The 15,386-nt window shown below is 43.6% G+C and overlaps 1 long non-coding RNA gene across 1 annotated transcript; it reads left to right on the forward strand.

Annotated features, from left to right (window-relative positions):
- The first annotated feature begins 6,225 nt into the window (after nucleotides 1-6,225).
- LOC149972415 (uncharacterized) lies at nucleotides 6,226-11,489 on the forward strand. Its single transcript, XR_016491412.1, has 3 exons — nucleotides 6,226-6,435; nucleotides 6,739-6,932; nucleotides 7,378-11,489. It is a non-coding gene; the product is annotated as an uncharacterized LOC149972415 (long non-coding RNA).
- The last annotated feature ends 3,897 nt before the right edge of the window (nucleotides 11,490-15,386 follow it).

Here is a 15,386-nt window from a genome sequence, read left to right on the forward strand (position 1 = left end):
TTTCATCTATATCTCAACCATACAATTTTTCAATTCCCCATCAATCCAAGGGGATTTAACAGTTTTTACAGTCATTCTCTTAATGGGTGAGTGCTTATTAGTAACTGGAATAAGTAGTTCCATAAATGCATGAAGTGCACCATCTGGTTGCTCCTCATTACACACCACAGACCCGCAAATATTCTTCACTTCATCAACATATGAATCACAACAAAGCTTCCTGTATGACCTCGTATACACTATATTAGGCCCAGCCATTGGAACTTTGGTTTTTCTAGATATGGCTGTTAAATTGTGATCACTACATCCTGTGTGATCAATACATGTTGCTGATTTAATTCCTGTGATGTTTGTAACTACCCTGGTAGGTTGACTGACAACCTGATCCAGTTTTGCAGTTTTGATCCAGTTTTGCAGCCACTGGTTACAGTTTGACATTTTTTCCTGCGTGGGCAGCTTGATGATAGCCAGTCAATATTTAAATCACCCTGAAAATATACTTCTCTGTTGATATCACATACATTATCAAGCATTTCACACATATTATCCAGATACTGACTGTTTGCTCTCGGTGGTCTATAGCAGCTTCCCACAAGAATGGGCTTTATGTGAGGCAGATGAACCTGTAGCCATATTACTTCAACAGTATTTACCATTAGATCGTCTCCAAGCTTTACAGGAATGTGGTTCTGAATATAGACCGCAACACCGCCTCCGTTGGCATTTCTGTCTTTTCGGTAGATGTTATAACCATTTATTGCTACCACTGTATTATCTAAGTGAGTTTCAGAGATGGTCAGAATATGAATGTCATCTGTTACAAGCAAGTTATTGACTTCATGGACCTTGTTTCTTAGGCTAAATATGTTAATATGGGCTATTTTTAGCACTTTTCTGGGATGCTTGATTGTTTTTAATGCTTTACTGGGAAGCTTATCAGAGGTAGACCAAATAACCTAAATGTTCTATATAGAACCCCAAAGAACCCCAAAGAAGTGTAGGTAATGCTCAGTCTTCTAACAGATGATGTTTACTGATGTTCAGAATCTCCACACGGTAGTGTCTATTCTGGGCTCCTTCATCCAGTACTGTCATAACACATTAGACCACAACAGGACTTCATCACAACCACGCTACAGTGGTGCCACATCTTTCCTTCACATTACTTCCAATGTATTCCTTCCCCGTCTCCTTTGCCTAAGGCAGCTAACAAAGCCACTGGAAGAGTCCAGAAAAATCAACAAAACAGAGCAAAAAATAAGTCTGGCTAGAAAGGGGTCATATGATATTTTAATTTCTCTCTCTTGCTTTTCTCTCTCTTGCTTTATGTCCCCGACAGTCAGTCACAGCTTCCCTTCTTTCTGGATCTGTTCTGCCATGTTACACAATAAGACACGCTCAATTCTGTTTGGGGTGTATAAATGACTTCCCTTGGAGTCTTAAGATTCTTGCTGCACGTCAATACAGGCCTTGCTGTATCCCTGCTTGTTCTGATTACATTGTCTTGGGCTTTGATGTTGTTATTTCGAGCAATAAGGGGGGGGGGGGGATTTGTGATTGGCAGATGCTTTGTGATTGGCACAGAGAAGGAGACCCATGGTAGCTTGGTTGGTTGTTTGTTTACCACTTCTGAAAAATGAGTCTCAGTTAAAAATATTCTCTCCCCACCCACAACTGGCATTTCGTAGAGACATCCCTTTCCTGCGGTGACACAAACAGGTTGTAATTGGGGTAGGAGTCACGCGGGACTTTCCCAAAAGAAACATCATATTACACTTTAATACTGTACATACCCACAACTGGGAGGAGAAAATAGGAAGAAAGGACAAAGAGGGAGATAAGCTGTTCACCCAAGTAGAATGTTGTCTATGCTTGTCTGTGTTCGTTCCAGTGGGCACATGCAAAGGCGCTTCTCTTCAGCAGCTTGGCTCCGTTTCAGCCCACTGAGTCCACATTCAATTTAGAGGAAATTCAACCTCCTTCCAATCCCCACCTGAACTAAAAATAAGCGGACAGTGGAGGAAACCACCACGGTACTATATGCTAATGAATATTAAGTATTTTTTTCTCCCAAACACCACTGGTTCCTTTGATCCCATTCCAACCTTCTCCAACATTCTCATGCCACAGGAGTCAAAAGAGACTTAATATTGACATCACAACTAACATCAATTTGAACACCAAGATCTATTTCCAGATGTATAACATGTTGATTTAATTGACCCTCTTGTGTGTAAGGAGGAAGTTAAAGGTTATGTTGTGAGAACTAGGCCTTTTTTTATCCCAGTGTGCCTGACTTCCTGTAGCGGTGATCTGAGGTTTCCCTAATTGACAGTTCAACATGCCACGCACCTAGTGGTTGCTAAGTGCCCATTGAGACAGGAAGCTGCATAGGCCACGGCTGTCTGCTCTACTAAAGCGTCTGTGAGATCCCAGAGAGAGAGGGATGGAAGAAGAGAGAGGGAGGGAAAGAAGGGCAGAGAGAGAGAGGGAGAGACACAGGAAAGAGGGGGAGAGAGAAAAAAAGAGAGATTAGAGAGGAGAGGAGAGGAGAGGAGTGAGAGTGAGAGCGTCTGGAAGTACAGCCAGCATGACTCATAGGTCAGATTTGAATGAGTGAGATAGACAATGTATGTGTGTGCAGACATCTTTGGCTGTATTTGTGCATGTGTGTGATTGCGCTTCTTGTGATATTTGAGAAATAAGAAAAACAGAACTACCTGATTTTAACTCACTCCTAACCCATGGTACCAAAACACCAGCGTCAGTTAGAAGGTGTGAATCATCATCTATGGATGCCCAAGATGATCACTCTATAAAAATAAGTGATGGATATAACAGCAAGAAGACTCGAGGCTTCAAAATAATTATTTCCCATGAAATGTGGTTTCTGCTATTATACTGACCCAGCTAGCACATAATGTTCTGAAACATATGTTTCTTAGAGCTTGGTGAGAGCATGGTTGTCCTGTAGTTATTTTGCATACAACCTTCCCACAACTGTCTGGGAATGGTGCAGGGTAGTGGCTTGGCTTTGGAACATTCTCAGCACATTTCAGAACATTTCCTAAAAGTAAAAGGTTCAATTTCATTACAATTTTGGTAATGTTCTAGGAACGTCCTCCAACTTGTTTGACATTGCAAATGTTTTCAAATAGTTCAGAGAATGTAAGAAACAACGTTCTTCTGTGGGAATTTCAGTACTTCAGCATAACGTTTCTTACAGGTTTCCTCATGGTTCAAGTCGTTTCTCAAATTGTTTTGATAACATAAAGAAACTTCCCATAAAAACCCTCAGAAAACGTTCTAGGAATGTGCATTTAAAATATCCATTCCGTTCTCAGCATCAACAAAACACTCTCTATCCTCTATCTCAGGGCTGCCCAAACCCTCTTCCTGGAGATCTACAGTCTTGTAGGTTTTCAGTCCAACCCTAATTTAGCATATCTGATTCATCTTGTTAAGGTTTTGTTGAGCATGAAATCAAATCAAACTTTATTTGCCACATTTACAGTGAAATGCTTACTTACAAGCCCTTAACCAACAATGCAGTTCAAGAAGAAGAAAATATTTACCAAGTAGGCAAAAATAAAAAGTAAAAATAAAAAGTAACACAATAAGAATAACAATAACGAGGCTATATCCAGGGGGCACCGGTACCGAGTCATTGTGCAGGGGTACAGGCTAGTTGAGGTAATCTGTACATGTAGGTGGGGGCGAAGTGACTATGCATAGGTAACAAACAAACAGCGAGTAGCAGCAATGTACAAGGGGGTCAATGTAAATGGCCGTTGGCAATTTTTATGAATTGTTCAGCAGTCTAATGGCTTGGGGGTAGAAGCTGTTGAGGAGCCTTTTGGTCCGAGACTTGGTGCTCCTGTACCGCTTGCCGAGCAGAGAAAACAGTCTATAACTTCTGTGACTGGAGTCTCTGACAATTCCATGAGCTTTACTCTGACACCGCCTATTATATAGGTCCTGAATGGCAGAAAGCTTGGCCCCAGTGATGTACTGGGCCGTTCGCACTACCCTCTGTAGCGCCTTGTGGTCGGAGGCTGAGCAGTTGCCATACGGTGATGCATTCGGTCAGGATGCTCTCGATGGTGCAGCTGTACAACCTTTTGAGTGTCTGGGGGCCCATGCCAAATCTTTTCAGTCTCCTGATGGTCGAACAGGTTTTGTCATGCCCTCTGTCTTGGTATGTTTGGACCATGATAGTTCGTTGGTGATGTGGACACCAAGGAACTTGAAACTCTCGACCCGCTCCACTACAGCCCGTCGATGTTTATGGGGCCCAGTTCGGCCCGCCTTTTACAGTAGTCCACGATCAGCTCCTGTATCTTGCTCACATTGAGGGAGAGGCTGTTGTCCTGGCACCACACTGCCAGTTCTCTGACCACCTCCCTATAGGCCATCTCATCCTTGTCGGTGATCAGGCCTACTACTGTTGTGTCATCAGCAAACTTAATGATGGTGTTGGAGTCGTGATTGACCACGCAGTCGTGGGTGAACAGGGAGTAGAGGAAGGGACTAAGTACACACCCCTGAGGGGCCCCAGTGTTAAGGATCAGCGTGGCAGACGTGTTGTTGCCTACTCTTACCACCTGGAGGCAGCCCATCAGGAAGTCCAGGATCCAGTTGCAGAGGGAGGTGTCTAGTCCCAGAGTCCTTAGCTTAGTGATGAGCTTCGTGGGCACTATGGTGTTGAACGCTGAGCTGTAGTCAATGAATAGCATTCTCACATAGGTGTTCCTTTTGTCCAGGTGAGAAATGGCAATGTGGAGTGCGATTGAGATTGCGTCATCTGTGGATCCGTTGGGGCGGTATGCAACCTGGAGTGGGTCTAGGGTGTCCGGGAGGATGCTGTTGATGTGAGCCATGACCAGCCTTTCAAAGCACTTCATTGCTACCGATGTGAGTGCCACAGGGCGGTAATCATTTAGGCAGGTTACCTTGGTCTCCTTGGGCACAGGGATTATGGTGGTCTGCTTGAAACATGTTGGTATTACAGACTCGGTGAGGGAGAGGTTGATAATGTCAGTGAAGACACTTGACAGTTGGTCAGCGCATGCTTTGAGTACACATCCTGGTACTCCAGAACAGCTGGTGCTCTCGTGCATGCTTCAGTGTTGCGTGCCTCGAAGTGAGCATTAAAGGCATTTAGCTGGATTTCCCTTTGTTGTCCGTAATAGTTTTCAAGCCCTCCCACACCCGACGAGCGTCAGAGCCGGTATAGTAGGATTCAATCTTAATCTTGTATTGACGCTTTGCTTGTTTTATGGTTCGTCTGAGGGCATAGCGGGATTTCTTCTGTGTCCGGATTAGTTTCCCACTCCTTGAAAGTGGCAGCTCTGGCCTTTAGCTCTATGCGGATGTTGCCTGTAATCCATGGCTTCTGGTTGGGATATATACGTACAGTCACTGTGGGGACGACATCATCAATGCACTTATTGATGAAGCCGATGACTGAGGTGGTGTATCAATGTCATTGGATGAATCCCAGAATATTTTCCAGTCTGTGCTAGCAAAACAGTCCTGTAGTGTAGCGTCCGTGTCATCTGACCACTTCCGTATTGAGCGAGTCACTGGTACTTCCTGCTTTAATTTTTGCTTGTAAGCAGGAATCAGGAGGATATAATTGTGGTCAGATTTGCCAGATGGAGGGTGAGGGAGAGCTTGGTATGCATCTGTGTATGGAGTAAAGGTGGTCTAGAGTTTTTTTCCCCCTGGTTGCATATGTGACATGCTGATAAAATTTTGGGAAAACTGATTTAAGTTTGCCTGCATTAAAGTCCCCGGCCACTAGGAGAGCCACTTCTGGATGAGCATTTTTTTCTTTGCTTATGGCCTTATAGCTTTGTGGTGGTAAATAGACGACTACGAATAATACAGATGAAAACTCTCTTGGTAGATAGTGTTGTCTACAGCTTATCATAAGGCTTTGTTCCCAGCACCTATGCAAAACCAAAAACAGACGTTCAAACAACTTCCAAGGAACCAAATGTGCCAGCTGGGCAGGTGCAGACTGACTGTGTAGACAATACATTCTGCTCCCTGGGTGGCTCTGAGAGTAAAAAACGGTGAAATAAATCCAGTACATTAACATGTTTAATGATAGAAGGATACTGCTGTCTCCCTGTCAACCCTACGGCTGGGTGACTAACGTGTTGGTCTGTCTCCTATTGCAGTGTGACTTCTTGGTCTGTCTCCTGGGGGGCTCTTTAACTGATCTGTGGCCTGTCTGTTGAGTCAGTGAGGAGTTTCAGCTTGAGAGAGCAGAGTGTGGACAGTAGACTGCGCGAATTATATGGATTCTACAGCTGCTTTCTCCTTTTTAGATCGGAGTGTTAGAGCGGCAAACACACAGTCACCTGGGACTACTGGGCCTTAGTGTGGTGGGAAGACTTAATCATTAAACTGCTCAAACAGACTGAGGTGTGTGAGTGTCTGTGAGTGTTTGTCTGTTTGTTCTGCTGGTTAGTGAAGAATGGTACGTTTTTAGTGTTATTGGAAGCAGCTCATGATCTCCCTCGTCATTGAGTCCTCTTGCTCAGCTAAATCTGTCTACATTCTGCATCTGATTTGTTGTGACTTTAACTACTTTAACCATTACAAAAGACAGAAAAATACAAATCTTTTTGATGAACTGGCTTGGGCTTAGATAGAAGGCAGACTATCAAACTGATGAACTGTGTATCACCATAGAGGCTTGCTGTAATGTCTTTTATCATTTCCTAGGGTAGAGGAACAAGGCAATTGTCTTCTGTCAACCAGGATGTAATTTCCCGATGGCTCTGACCAACTGCCCGCGACAGCAAGACAAATTAGCCCATTTCCTGGATCATAGGAATCCCCGGAGCCCGGAGCCAGGGCCATGTCCCCTCCCATGTCTCTCTTTATCACCCAATGACTATAAGACACACGAAGGATAGGTAAAATATGTTTAACCCCCTATTTATTTGTCCTTTCATCTCTATCTCTCTCTCTCTCTCTCTCTCTGTCTCTTTCTAGTATACGCATCTCTCTCTTTCCTCCTCTCTCTCTCTCTCTCTTTGTCTTTTGGGCAGGGGTTGATTTGGGAAGTGTCAAAAGAACAGGATTATCTGAACTGGGTTAACAGAAGTATATTCAAAATTCTATTAGTAACAATCGAGAGCCATGCTAAACATCAAAACCCTGGATTTCCCTGTTATGCAGGCAGCTACAAACACACACACTGACCTATACACATCAACACACACATTACCTTACATCCGTCCACCACTTATCTCAACCTCACATCAACACATGCACACAAATTCACACGTACACTCTATCGCACCTGCTGGTATTGAATCTCCTCTCTCATCTATTTGCTCTTTGTCACTTCCCCTGCAGAGAATGCCACTTGGCTTTTGTGAGCATTGGTATCCATGGTGACAAAGGAAGTCGCTCCATTGGTGGATGGCCCCCTCAGGAGCAGGTGATATGAAATGGCTTTCAATTGTCTTTTCACAGCTTCTAGCACGGTGAGACATTGTGACATTGTTACCCTTGGCAACAGAGTTCTCAGTGCAGTGGAGACATGCAGGGAAGTCACATAACTCAAATGTTTTATTTATTTTTATTTAACCTTTATTTAACTAGGCAAGTCAGTTAAGAACAAATTCTTATTTACAGTGAAAAACCACAAAACATAATTGATCACTATCCACATTCAACAGCACAATGTAGAAAGACACACACAGATATAAATGTCACTGTTGTAATCATCTGCCTTACCACTAATATAATAAATATATTTGACAAAAAATAAACGTACGTTTGTTGTAAACGGTATAGAAAGCCGCATACAATATCAGAAACACACTTGTTGCTTTTTCTTCTCTATATGTCAGTGAAGGAGAAGGTGGGGTAGAGCATTGGGAGAGAGGTGGAGAGGACAAACAACCAACAATGGAGCCGGTATTTAAGGTTTATAATTATACCATAAAAATACACACAGATGATGCAATAGGCTTTCCTGCCTCTGAAGGACATGTTTTTTTATTTGACCTTTATTTTGACAGGGAGTCATCCTCTTTTACAGATTAGCCCTGTAACTACATACAATACCTTATACCAAATAGGGCTTCCTTCTGTGTACCACCACTACTTTGACACACCACAACTGATTGGCTCAAATGCATTAAGAAGGAAAGAAATTCCACAAATGAATTAAAACAATTAACAAGGCACACCTGTTCATTTGAATGCGTTGAAATGCACCTCATGAAGCTGGTTGAGAGAATGCCAAGAATGTGCAAAGCTGTCATCAAGGCAAAGAGTGGCTACTTTGAAGAATCTAAAATCTAAAATATATTTTGATTTATTTAACACTTTTTTGGTTACTACATGATTTCTTATGTGGTATTTATGTGTAGATTTGATGCATTCACTATTATTCTACAATGTATTCTACAATGTAAAAAAAGGACCAAAACCCTGGAATGACTAGGTGTGTGTCACGTTCTGACCATAGTTCCTTTGTGATGTCTTTGTTATAGTATGGTCAGGGTGTGAGTTGGGTGGGCAGTCTATGTTCTTTTTCAAATCAAATCTAATTTATTTGTCACATACACATGGTTAGCAGATGTTAATGCGAGTGTAGCGAAATGCTTGTGCTTCTAGTTCCGACAATGCAGAAATAACCAACGAGTAATCTCACCTAACAATTCCAAAACTACTACCTTATACACACAAGTGTAAAGGGATAGAGAATATGTACATAAAGATATATGAATGAGTGATGGTACAGAACGGCATAGGCAAGATGCAGTAGATGGTATCGAGTACTGTACTGTTTTCTATGATTGGCCTGGTATGGTTCTCAATCAGAGGCAGCTGTTTATCGCTGTCCCTGATTGAGAACCATACTTAGGCAGCCTGTTTTTCCCACTTGAGTTGTGGGTAGTTGTTTTCTGTCTCTGTGTCTCTACCAGACAGGACTGTTTCAGGTGTTATTTTGTTTTACTTTGTGTTCCAGTGTTCAGTTATCTAATAAATCTAACATGGACACTTACCACGCTGCATCTTGATCCTCTCCTTCCAACAGCCGTTACAGAACTACCCACCAAAAAAGGATCAAGCAGCGTGGTCACCAGGAGCAATGTGGAATGGACTCATGGACATGGGAGGACATTCTGAACGGGAAGGGTTCCTACACATGGGAGGAGATCCTGGCTGGAAGGGATCGCCTCCCATTGGAACTGGTGGCGGCAGCTTGTAGAGCGGAGGCAGCAGGTAAAGGGAGCCAGCGCTATGGGGGAACACGGCTGGCAAGGAAGCCCGAGAGGCAGCCCCAAAAATGTATTGGGAGGGGGCACACGGGGAGTGTGGCTAAGTCAGGTAGGAGACCTGAGCCAACTCCCCGTGCTTACCGTGGAGAGGTGGACTGGGCAGGCACCGTGTTATGCCCTGAGGCGCACAGTGTTCCCGATGCGCAGGCATAGCCCGGTGCATTACATAGCAGCGCCTCGTATTGGCCGGGCTAGAGTGGGCATCGAGCCAGGTGCCATGAAGCCGGCTCAGCGCATCTGGTCTCCAGTGCGTCTCCTTGGGCCGGGGTACATGGCTCCAGCCCTACGCAGGGTGTCCCCGGTTCGCCAGCACAGCCCAGTGTGGTCAATTCCACCTCGCCGCACTGGCCTGGCTACGGGGAGCATCCAGCCAGGTAGGGTTGTGCAGGCTCGGTGCTCGAGACCTCCAGTGCGCCTCCACGGTCCGGTCTATCCGGTGCCTCCTCCACACACCAGCCCTCCGGTTGCAGCTCCCCGCACCAGGCTGTCCCTGCAGGTGCTCCCGCCTGTCCAGAGCTGCCAGAGTCTCCCTCCAGTCCTGAGCTGCCAGAGTCTCCCTCCTGTCCTGAGCTTTCTTCTTTCTCCAGAAGACCGAAACAGGTTTGCCTCAAGAATTTCTCTGTATTTAGCGCCATCCATCATTCCTTCAAATCTGACCAGTTTCCCTGTCCCTGCCGATGAAAAACATCCCCACAGTATGATGCTGGGGATGGGGATGGTGTTCTTGGGGTGATGAGAGGTGTTGAGTTTGCGCCAGACATAGAATTTTTCCTTGATGGCCAAATAGCTCAAATGACCAGAGTACCTTCTTCCACATGTTTGGGGAGTCTCTGACATGCATTTTGGAAAACACCAAACATGTTTGCTTATTTTTTTCTGGCCACTCTTCCATAAAGCCCAGCTCTGTGGAGTGTATGGCTTAAAGTGGTCCTATGGACAGATACTCCAATCTCTGCTGTGGAGCTTTGCAGCTCCTTCAGGGTTATCTTTGGTCTCTTTGTTGCCTCTCTGATTAATGTCCTCCTTGCCTGGTCCATGAGTTTTGGTGGGCGGCCCTCTCTTGGCAGGTTTGTTTTGGTGCCATATTCTTTCCATTTTTTAAATAATGGATTTAATGGTGCTCTGTGAGATGTTCAAAGTTTTGGATATTTTTTAGAACCCAACCCTGATCTGTACTTCTCTACAACTTTGTCTCTGACCTGTTTGGAGAGCTCCTTGGTCTTCATAGTGCCGCTTGCTTAGTGGTGCCCCTTGCTTAGGGGTGTTGCAGATTCTGGGGCCTTTACGAACAGGTGTGTATATATATTGAGATCATGTGACAGATCATGTGACACTTAGATTGCACACAGGTGGACTTTATTTAACTAATTATGTGACTTCTGAAGGTAATTGGTTGCATCAGATCTTATTTGGGGTCTTCATAGCAAAGGGGGTGAATACATATGCGGTTTCCAAGCTACTCCTCAGTAAAAAAGGCACATGACAGCCTGCTTTTAGTTTGCCAAAAGGCACCTAAAGACTCTCAGGCCATGAGAAACAAGGTTCTCTGGTCTGATGAAAACAAGATTGAACTCTTTGGCCTGAATGCCAATCGTGACGCCTGGAGGAAACCTGGCACCATCCCTACGGTGAAGCATGGTGGTGGCAGCATCATCCTGTGGGGATGTTTTTTAGCGGCAGGGACTGGGAGACTAGTCAGGATCGAGGTAAAGATGAACAGAGCAAAGTACAGAGAGATGCTTGATAAAAACCAGCTCTAGAGCGCTCATGACCTGAGACTTGTTCAAAGGAACACCTTCCAACAGGACAACGAACCTAAGCACACAGCCAAGACAATGCAGGAGTGGCTTCAGGACAAGTCTCTGAATGTCCTTGAGTGGCCCAGCAAGAACCCGGACTTGAACCCGACCGAACATCGCTAGCGAGACCTGAAAATAGCTTTGCAGCAACGCTCCCCATCCAACCTGACAGAGCTTGAAAGGATCTGCAGAGAGGAATGGGAGAAACTCCCCAAATACAGGTGTGCCAAGCTTGTAGTGTCATACCGAAGAAGCCTCGAGTCTCTAATCGCTGCCAAAGGTGCTTCAACAAAGTACTGAGTAAAGGGTTTGAATACTTTTGTAAATGAAATATTTCAGATTTTATTCGTAATAAATTTGCTAAAATTTCTAACAACCTGTTTTTGATGTGTCATTATGAGGTATGTAGATTGAGGGAAAAAACTATTTAATCAATTTTAGAATAAGACTGTAATGTAAAAAAATGTGGAAAAAGTCAAGGGGTCTGAATACTTTCCGAATGCACTGTATACACATTAATACATTACGAAAAGCAAAACAGAGATACAAAATACAATCATAGAAAAGGAATCCATTCTTCAGGTTAACACGGCAGAAGTCTGTTCAAGAGGGCTTTATAAACAAAAAGAGTGATATGCGTTGATCTACAAGACTTCAAAGAGGGCCCGCCTACTTTCTGACACAGAATGCAGTGATGTGTACTAAACCTTTGCCCGTAATAAAGTGTATAGTGTGCTTTGATAAACTGTGTCCAGTGGCTTCAATAGGCAGCTGCATTCATATAGACATACTGCCATAATCAATCAATAACCGGTATCACTGTTGACTGAATTATTCCTTTTTCTGCTATTTAATGAAAGGCAGTTCAATGTATCAATCAGCAGCTGACATTTCAAGATCAAGAGCAGACTTTACAAAAGACTCAACTCCACTTCCCAGAACAAAAGGTTCTGGGGAAGTTTTGCTCAATGTTCTCATACCATTGGATTTACGTTTGTGTGTGTGTGTGTGTTCAGATATGTTTTTTTTTTACGATGACTTTGTCTTGCTTCATTAATGCCCCCTCCTTTCTTGGTCCTTCTATAAATATTCTGTCTAGGTGACTCATCGTCCGCTCTACCAGTCCTCCCCCCCTCCCTCCCTCTCAACACTGTTTCAGTTCTCTCTCTCTCTCAATCATCTCTCTCTCTCTCCCTCTCTGTCTCCCTCTCTCTCTCTCTCTCTCTCGCTCTCTCTCGCTCTCTCTCTACCTCTCTCTCTCTCCCTCTCTCTCTATTTATTAGTGGCTATGTGATTCCAGACCCTCAGAGCATAACAGTGTCTGCCACACCTTCCCAATATCCAGACGGATGCGTTTGTGGTTATTGTTGTTGTGATGTGTTTGCTTCCTCCACTCGTTATGATGTTGCATCATGGTATTTGTCCCGGTCTTAAATTATAATGAGTTGATGTTGAAGAATATGGTATGCTGTTAAAGGGGCAGTTTTAAATGAATGATTTATCCCCATTTATTATTGAAGAATAGAACTTAGAAATGCCTCATGATCTTAGTTCAACTGTTGTCCCCATCAGAATCAACAAAAAATACATTTTTACTCCATTGCTTGTAAACAATGTAATTGTAAACAGACTCTGTATAGTTTAAAAACAAATGTTTTAACTATAATTTGTATATTATGTATGGTCAGTCTTTGTATCGATAGCACTGCCTTAGAGCGTGGTTATATTTCTCTAACCCCATCCCTCAGCTTTTTACCAAAACAGTGGCGTGGTGCCCACTTTATTGTTTGAACAGCAGATTGCCCCTTTAATGCTGGATGTGGCTGCGTTTCTGGAAGTCTAATTAACTACACTATAATCATTCTTGTCATTGCATTTCCAAGATTTTCCTGGAAGTCAATGCCACTGCTGACTGCTAGATGACCCTTGTCTTCAAGTTGTTAAATTGATTGATCGGTATGTCCAATGGGATCAATAACAAAACCTAGTTTGGGTCAATAGGCAGTATTTAAAGAGTTTTAACCCTGGAATTATCACACTGCTGCTATTAAACCGATTTATCAGGCCTCTGGCACATTGGAGAGCTCACTAATTAGAGAGTCTCTGGCATTTGGCTCAATCAGACACCATGATGACAGGCAGCCTTCTGAATGGCTCTACTGAGAGTAGAAAAGGGATGGAAAGTGGCCTTGGAGTCGAACAGTAACATTTACACAGGAAGCAATAATTTGTCAAGTAAAAGTAATAATGTCAACACCATAAGAAACACTCTTATAAAGATGAAATTGCCTTGTGGTGTCCATGACCACTGTCTGATCTGGTCATCATGACAACAGGTTGGTCCAGAGGGGTTTGTGGGTAATTAACCTGCATTGTGGCTCAGTTTGCTATTCGTTAGCAGGTATGTTCTATGAACCAATGAGGATGGTTAGTCTTTGACAACTACACTGTTTTAGAACTGTGTCTGAACAGTATCAATCATGACAATACTCATTAGAGTTTTTTTTACTACTTAATCTCTCGTGGACAGATTCAAATGGTAAGTGACAAATTTCGCAAGAATTTTACTTCTGGGTATCCAAGATTACTTACTACTTGACTTGACCGAGAAAAACTCCAGTCACTATCTAGTCTCAGGGCCCTATCTGTCATCCATGTTGTCATATTTTTGGGGGGATAATATAAAGGGAGATTCCCTCGTCTGCTTTTCTCCAACTCTGCTGAATCCCGTCTCACCATTTCACCCTGACTAATCAACATGCTTGTTAGCTGTGCATTCGGCAGGCATGCAGGGCCACGCAACACCTCCCACATCCTTAACAAAGCTTCAAGGAAACCCTAACTAACAAAGCCTCCACCAAGCTGTGTGCTTTAGCTCTGTAGCTCTCCCTCCACCGCTCTGATCCGCCCGCCTCATATCTGGGAAGCTTTGTAGCTCACCGCTTGCCGACGCAGCATCTAACAGGGGGTGACGAACCTCCAGAGTCAATACGTAGGTTCTCACTTGGGAGAGACAAGTCACATTCACTGTGATATTAACAGAGACTAAATAGATTCTTCTTGAAATTACTTTGAAAGGCTTTCTCTCCTATCTAAAAGGTTATGTATGATAGGAGGGACATCTGTTCTTTCTACATAGTAAGAAATAAGACATTTAGTGAACATGCTTCATCTATACAGTGCACATGAGGTTGGTGGCACCTTCAATGTGGAGGATGTGCTCGTGGTAATGGCTGGAGCGGAATTGGTGGAATGGTATCAAACACATGGTTTGATTCCATTCCATTTGCGTTGTTCCAGCGATTATTATGAGCTGTCCTCCCCTCAGCAGCCTCCACTGATACAGTGACCCCTTACCACAGTCCAACTATACAGTTGAAGTCGGAAGTTCACATACACTTCGGTTGGAGTCATTAAAACTCGTTTTTCAACCACTCCACAAATTTCTTAATAACAAACTATAGTTTTGGCAAGTCGATAAGCACATCTACTTCGTGCATGACACAAGTAATTTTATAATTCACTGTATCATAATTCCAGTGGGTCAGAAGTTTACATACTCTAAGTTGACTGTGCATTTGAACAGCTTGGAAAATTCCAGAAAATTATGTCATGGCTTTAGAAGCTTCTGACAGGCTAACTGACATCATTGTAGTCAATTGGAGGTGTGCCTGTAGATGTATTTCAAGGCCTACCTTCAAACTCAGTGCCTCTTTGCTTGACATCATGGGAAAATTCGAAGAAATCAAACAAGACCTCGGAAAACACATTTTAGACCTCCACAAGTTTGGTTCATCCTTGGAAGCAATTTCCAAACGCCTGAAGGGACCATGTTCATCTGGACAAACAATAGTACGCAAGTATAAACACCATGGGACCACGCAGCCGTCATACCGCTCTGGAATGAAACGTGTTCTGTCTCCTAGAGATGAACGTACTTTGGTGTGAAAAGTGCAAATCAATCCCAGAACAACAGCAAAGGACCTTGTGAAGATGCTGGAGGAAACAGCTACAAAAGTATCTATATCCACAGTAAAACGAGTCCTATATCGACATGACCTGAAAGGCCGCTCAGCAAGGAAGAAGCCACTGTTCCAAAACCGCCATTAAAAAGTCAGACTACGGTTTGCAACTGCACATGGGGACAAAGATTGTACTTTTTGGAGAAATGTCCTCTGGTCTGATGAAACAAAAATAGAACTGTTTGGCCATAATGACCATCGTTATTATGGCCAAACAGGGGGAGGCTTGCAAGCCGAAGAACGCCATC

Source organism: Oncorhynchus mykiss, chromosome 24 (assembly GCF_057628025.1).
Source record: "Oncorhynchus mykiss isolate SJ-2025 chromosome 24, ASM5762802v1, whole genome shotgun sequence".
In the NCBI taxonomy this organism is placed as follows: domain Eukaryota; kingdom Metazoa; phylum Chordata; class Actinopteri; order Salmoniformes; family Salmonidae; genus Oncorhynchus; species Oncorhynchus mykiss.